This window comes from Pristiophorus japonicus, chromosome 18 (genome assembly GCF_044704955.1).
Source record: "Pristiophorus japonicus isolate sPriJap1 chromosome 18, sPriJap1.hap1, whole genome shotgun sequence".
Lineage (NCBI taxonomy): Eukaryota > Metazoa > Chordata > Chondrichthyes > Pristiophoridae > Pristiophorus > Pristiophorus japonicus.
Genome location: NC_091994.1, coordinates 18,772,851 through 18,779,894, shown reverse-complemented (window position 1 = coordinate 18,779,894; position 7,044 = coordinate 18,772,851). Strand labels below are relative to the sequence as shown.

The 7,044-nt window shown below is 47.3% G+C and overlaps 1 pseudogene; it reads right to left on the bottom strand.

Moving 5' to 3' along the window:
• Positions 1-5,571: 5,571 nt before the first annotated feature.
• On the bottom strand, positions 5,572-5,813 carry LOC139229510 (U2 spliceosomal RNA; annotated as a pseudogene).
• Positions 5,814-7,044: the final 1,231 nt, after the last annotated feature.

Sequence of the window (7,044 nt, the reverse complement as noted above, 5' to 3'; positions counted from 1 at the left end):
CTGTTGAGGTTAGACCTGCCTCGGGAACTCACTACCTGAAAGGGTGGCAGAGGCAGAAACCCTCACCACATTTATACAATACATGGATGTGCACTTAAAGTGCCGTAAACTACAGGGCTACGGACCAAGAGCTGGAAAGTGGGATTAGGCTGGCTAGCCCTTTCCCCTGCCGCAGCCGTCTCCCACCTGGACCAACCTGGCAGCTCAGCGGGCAGGAGGACACTTAGGCGTGTTGTACACCTGCGGACGTCAGCCGGTGGTCCCCAGCAGTCTTCCCTCCCCGCTGGTGGGAGGCCTCGGCCAAACTCGCTCGGAGGGGAATCGACCAGAAAACTCGACAGCAGTCGGCGGCAGCAGGCGGTGAGTCCACCGAGTTCGGCCCCCATGTAACTGAGTGTCTTGCTGGGCAGTTACGAGTCAACCACATTGGTGTGAGTCTGGAGTCACATATAGGCCAGACTGGGTAAGGGTGGCAGATTTCCTTCCCTAAGGGCATTAGTGGACCAGATGGTTTTTTTACAACAATCCAGTCATTTCATTGTCCCCATTATTGATACTAGTTTTTTATGCCAGACTTATTTAATTAACTGAATTTAAATTCCCCGGCTGCTGTGGTGAGATTTGAACTTACTTCTCCTGGATTATTAGTTCAGGTCTCTGGATTACGAGTCCAGTAACATACCCACTATGCTACCGTATTCCATGTGGTCAGGTGCTGATGCCCTGTGTCCTGTGCAGCATCCGTTGAGTGCGGAGAAGGTTGGTGTTGTCGTTCATGCTGCTGGTGTGCCTGGTGCTGCTGGTGTTGGGGCTTATCGTGGTGGGATTCTGAGGACCAAGGTGAGATAGTTTCAAGGGCAGCAATCTGTCAATGAGGAGAGAGGTTGTTCCAATGAGATGACACTGAGAGTTTGCTCCAAACACTTGCAACCTGCATAAACAAAAACAGATTATCTGGTCATTATCACATTGCTGTATGTGAGAGCTTGCTGTGCGCAAATTGGTTGCCTCGTTTCCCACATTACAACAGTGACTACTTCATTGGCTGGAAAGCGCTTTGAGACGCCCGGTGGTCGTGAAAGGTGCTATATAAATGTAAGCCGTGTTTCTTCTTTCTTTCTTTCTTTCTTTCTTTCTTTCTTTCTTTCTTTCTTTCTTTCTTTCTTTCTTTCTTTCTTTCTTTCTTTCTTTCTTTCTTTCTTTCTTTCCTCAATCTGTGTTCCAAATGCAGTAAGCAACAGCTTCTGAGCTTGGAAAATGAACAGTTCTGGGATGCAAGCTTTTATAGCACATTTGCAGCTTCAAGAACTGAGAAGACCCCATGCTGGTTCAACTCCCGCCCTCCTTACTGTAATGTCTGTAAGCTTGTAATGTTTGTAGCTCCACACTGTGGATGTGGACATATTGTGTACTGCAAGTGCAGGGTTAATAATAAACAGAACCAGGCAGATTTCCGGAGGTTTCTGAGAGAGCTGCCTGCCATGTTAGGAGCTGTGTGTGTTGTGCTCTGTGAATATATCACATTTGGCGCTTGAGATGGGATTTTTCGGATGATGTAAAGCTTAAATTTTGTTGGTGAAGGATTCAGCTGGCCGACAGAGACACTTTGGAAGTTTCAGTCTTTGAAAAAAAGCTACAAAATCCGAGGTAAAATACAACACATGGTGTGAACAGCTAGAGATTAAATTGGCAGGTGTAATCGGACATTTGGGGGAATATAGACACAACCGGAAACGTTTTAAAGCGTATGTGGATCGGCTAGAAATGTATTTCATTGCAAATAACATAATCGAAGTTCCAGACAATGCAGTCCAAAACCGGGCTGTGTTGGAACGTAAGAAGGCGATCTTCTTATCGGAGGCGGGTCCGGCATTGTACGAAACCCTTGTAAATCTGCTTGTGCCTGACGAGCCAAAGGACACAACGCTTAAAGAGATTTTAATGAAGCTGGAGCAGCACTATAATCCCAAACTGTTAGAAATTGCTGAAAGCTATCATTTCGGGATTCAGAATCAAAGACTGATGTTTGTATCAGTGATTACATCGTAGCATTAAAAAAGCTATTGATGCACTGTAATTTTGGAAACTTTCAAAACCGAGCATTACGGGATCGTTTTGTTTGTGGGTTGAAAAATGATGCGATCAGAAGGAAGTTATTGATGACGGATGACTTGACTTTTGAGATTGCTTGTCAGACAGCGAGGTCGATGGGCATGGCCGAACAATATTCCCGAGAATTAAATAATAATTACGGTCGTCAGTCAACCGAGGTAAATCATCTGTTGGTTCAAGGTAAAAGACAGTGGGGGCCCAAAGTCTCAGAAACTGGAAATTCTAACAGAGCGTCAAAGTTGTGCTATAGGTGCCTGGGACAACACATTGCTCAAAATTGTCCATACGCGAAGGCAGAGAGTTTCTTCTGCAGGAAGACTGGGCATCTTGCGAAGGCATGCTGACTGAAGGGTAAACCAGTTTTTAAAGCTATGAGTCCAGCGCTCAAAGCTATGAGTAGAAATCCCAAGAGACTACATAGCATGGAAGAACAACAACAGGACGAGGAGATGTTAGAGTTACACGTCATCAGGAGCACGAGGTTAACGGACAGCGATTCGGAAAGCTTCAAAATCCACATAGATGTTGCGGGATTCAAGATACCAATGGAAATTGACACAGGTGCATCAGTGAGTGTAGTACCGGAGTCACTATATCGCGACAAATTGCGTGATTTTCTTGTTCAACTTTCTCCTTGAGTGCATATGGTACGGAACGTGGCTTGTAGTAAACCGATCTAGCGTCCTTCTGTACCCTGACACTCGCCTTGAAGCCACGTTCCGTACCATATGCACTCAAGGAGAAAGTTGAACAAGAACTCAAAAGACTAGAGACTGAGAACATTATTTGTAAGATAGATCGATGCACTTGGGCTACACCCATTGTTGTTGTACCTAAGTCCGATGGTAAGGTAAGATTGGGCCCAAGTTTCAGGCCGCGCCGGACGCCCGTTTTTCGTGCCACAAGGTGCGCCTAAAAAAAACTCAACTATTCGCCAGCTCCCTGCAGGTCCTCTGGAGCCAGACGCGGCGCAGCACGAGCTGTGGGGGGCGGAGCCAGGTCCCTGCGCTGAAAACAGTGCCGGGACCTCTGCACATGCGTGCTACAGTGGGCGCGCATGTGCAGTAGCTCCAGGTGCCCAAAACTGTGGGAGGGACCTGAAGCACACAGCCCCTAGCCCTGGCCGAATGGCCTCACTGGGGCTGCGTGAATAAGGCTCCTCCCACCCGACCGGACCCGACCAGACCCTCGCTCTCACCCCCCCCCCACCCCACCAGCGACCCGACCCCTGCCCCCCCCGGCGACCCAACCTCCGCTCACCGCCCCCCCCCTTGACCCGACCCGACCTCCGCGCACCCTCCCCCACCCCGGACCTTTGCGACTCTCCCACCCCACCCCGGCCTCCGTGACTCCCCCCCCGGACCTCCGCGACCCTGCCCCTCCCCGCCCACCGGACCTCCGCGACCCCCCCGAGACCCGACGCCACCTACCTGTAAATCCAGCCCGAAGTCTTGGGCCCAGCCGTTCAGCCTCCTTCTCTCCCTCCCCGCATCCCCCCTCCCTCCCTCCTCTCTCCTTCCCCCCTCCTCTCTCTTTCCCTCCCTCCCTCCTCTCTCTTTCCCTCCCTCCCTCCTCTCTCCTTCCCTCCCTCCCTCCTCTCTCCTTCCCACCCTCCTCTCTCTCTCCTTCCCTCGCTCCTCTCTCCCTCCCTCCTCTCTCCTTCCCTCCCTCCTTCCCTCCCTCCTCTCTCCTTCCCTCTCTCCCTCCTCTCTCGTTCCCTCCCTCCCTCCTCTCTCCTTCCCTCCCTCCCTCCTCTCTCCTTCCCTCCCTCCGTCCTCTCTCCTTCCCTCCCTCCATCCTCTCTCCCTTTTCCCCCTCTCTCCCCCTCTCTCCCCTTCTCTCCCTCCTTCCCCCCTTCTCCTCCCCCCCCTTTTCCTCCCCCTTCTCCTCCCCCCTTCTCCTCACCCCTCCTCTCCTCCTCCCTCCCCCCCACCCCCCTTCTTACCCCCACCCCCCTTCTCCCCCTCCCCCCCACCCCCTTCTCCCCTCCCCCTCCCACCCCCCTTCTCCCCCTCCCCCTCGCTGTCAGAAACACAGACACTGACAGACAGAGAGTGAGAGACACACACACAGACAGACAGACAGAGAGATAGAGACACTGACAGAGACACACTGGGGGAGGCCGTCCCAGCACGCTGTTGGAGGACTCCCGGTGCTGCAGTCGGTAAGTAGAAAATGTTTTATTTATTTATTTTTAATTTATTTTTAATTTTTTATTAATTTTTTTTGATTGATTTATTGATGTATTTATCATTTATTATTGATGATGGCTCTTTATTTGTAAACCTGAAGTGTTTAATGTTTGTAAACTTCCCTTTAAACCCCGCCCCCCATTCCCTACGCCTAATTTGTAACCTACGCCTGATTTTCTAAAGGTTTTTTCGAACGTACAAAAATCTTCACTTACTCCATTCTAAATTAGTTTGGAGTAAGTTTTCACTGCCTAAACTTTGAAAACAGGCGTAAGTGGCCGGACACGCCCCCTTTTGAAAAAAAAATTCTGTTCCAAAGTGAAACTGTTCTTACTGACTAGAACTGGAGCAAACTAAATGCCGAGAATTCAAATTTCTAAGATACTCCATTCTAAACCAGTTGCTCAAAAAAAACAGGAGCAACTCAGGCCGAAACTTGGCCCTATTGTGTGGTAATTATAAAGTAACCGTAAACCAGGTTCTAGAGGGTAATGTCCCCAATACATTGCCGAATATAGAAGATTTGTTCACAACACTGACAGGTGGTCAGATCTTCTCAAAACTGGATCATACGAATGCCGACTTACAGCTTGAACTAGATGAGGAGTCCAAGTCATGTTTGACTATAAATACTCATCTAGGCCTATATCAATTTAATAGGCTACCGTTTGGAGTATCTTCCGCCCCTGCCATATTCCAAGGGGTGATGAACCAGATTTTGCAAGGTATTGAAGGGGTAGTATGTTATTTGGATGACATACTAATTTCAGCACCAAATAGGCAAATTCATAATAACATATTGAATGAAGTCCTCAAATGGCTAGAGAAACACAGAGTATGAGTGTCTGCTCATTAAGTGTGAGTTATTTAAAAACTCGGTGGTATACTTAGGTTACAGAGTCGACAAAAATGGTTTACATCCGACCAAGGAAAAATTAGATGCAATTAGAAATGCACCCACTCCCAGGAATGTCACTGAACTTCGTTCATTCTTGGGTCTTTTGAACTATTATGGGAAGTTCCTACCAAATTTGGCTTCAGTATTACATCCACTGAATGAACTTTTGAAAAAACAGGTCCATTGGAAGTGGTCAAAAGAATGCGATACAGCATTCAAGGAATATAAAAGCAAATTGGTAGAGAGCACCATGTTTTTTTTTAATTCGTTGCCAATCTTTCCAATTCTTTGTCAGATCACAAACGCCAGAGGTCACCTTGCACACATCAAGGATCACCCTGCGCCAATGCTCTTAGCCAAAAGGCCTAGAGCCACTGCACCATTCCTGGAAGTACTGCAATACCAGGTTCGTGCCATGGAGGTGGATGGGTCAGGCCCCCCACACACCTCCGTGGAGGTGGATGGGTCAAGTCACCCCACCCACCTCCTATTTCCAAAAAGCATAGGAGAATCACTTTCCTGATCCAGGGAGAATCACGTTGGGGTCATGGTTACTCCCCTGTCAGGTCAGTTACGCATGATCTTAGCCAAAAGGCCGATTAGAGAGCAACATGTTAGTTCACTATGAGTTCACTATGACATATCTAAGGAGATTAAGCTAGCATGTGATGCCTCTCCGTATGGAGTTGGGGCAGTAATCGCTCATCTATTAAGTTATGGGGAGGAGAGACCAATTGCTTTTGCTTCACGCACTCTCAGTGCCAGTGAGAGTAATTATGCGCAAATTGAAAGGGAAGCTTTGGCATTAATTTTTTGAGTCAAGAAGTTTCACAAATACTTGTATGGTCATAAGTTTACCATCGTTACGGACCATAAGCCCCTAACAGCAATCCTCCATCTAAAGTCCCCAGTTCCAACATTAGCTGCAGCCCGAATGCAGAGATGGGCTTTGATTTTGTCAGCATATACATATGATATTGAATAGAGATGATCAGCTGATCACAGTAATGCTGATGCAATGTCTAGATTGCCTTCCCCATCACAAGTTACACCCGATAGGGAAGAAGTGTTTTATTTTTCATACATTGATGAACAGCCAGTCACAGCTGAAGAGATTAGTAGAGCAACCAAATGTGACCCAGTGATGTCAAAGGTGTGTGAGTATATTGCAAATGGATGGCCAAACCCGGTAACAGACAAAGATACACATCCATTCTTCATTCGTAGGAATGAATTATCAGTCGATAAGGATTGTATCATGTGGGGTGCAAGAGTGGTTATACCAAATAAATTCATGTCCAAATTATTAGGAGACCTCCACACCTGGGAATGTGTTTGACCAAGAGTTTTGCACGCAGTTATTTATGGTGGCCAGGTCTTGATAAAGATATAGAGTACATCGTGAGTCAGTGTACGACATGTCAATCGGTAAGCAAGTAACCACCACCAGTACCATTACAGCCATGGAAATGGTCTCCCAGGGTGTGGCAAAGGCTACATATTGATTTTGCTGAGTTAGAAGGACAACAATTGTTCATTGTGATTGCTAGCCATTCGAAGTGGGTTGAGGTGTTTCCAATGTGGAAAATAACAACAAGTAAAACATTGGACATTTTACGAAAATAATTTTCTTCATTTGGCCTCCCTGAAGAAACTGTTTCAGATAATGGATCAAAATTTCATTCAGAAGAATTTGCACAATTCACGAGCAAAAATGGTGTGAAACATACCAAGGTTCCACCATACCATCCTGCTTCGAATGGTGCAGCAGAGTGCACTGTACAAATTGTAAAACATGCCCTCATAAAACAAATGTTAGATCCAAATCTAAGGAAACGATAG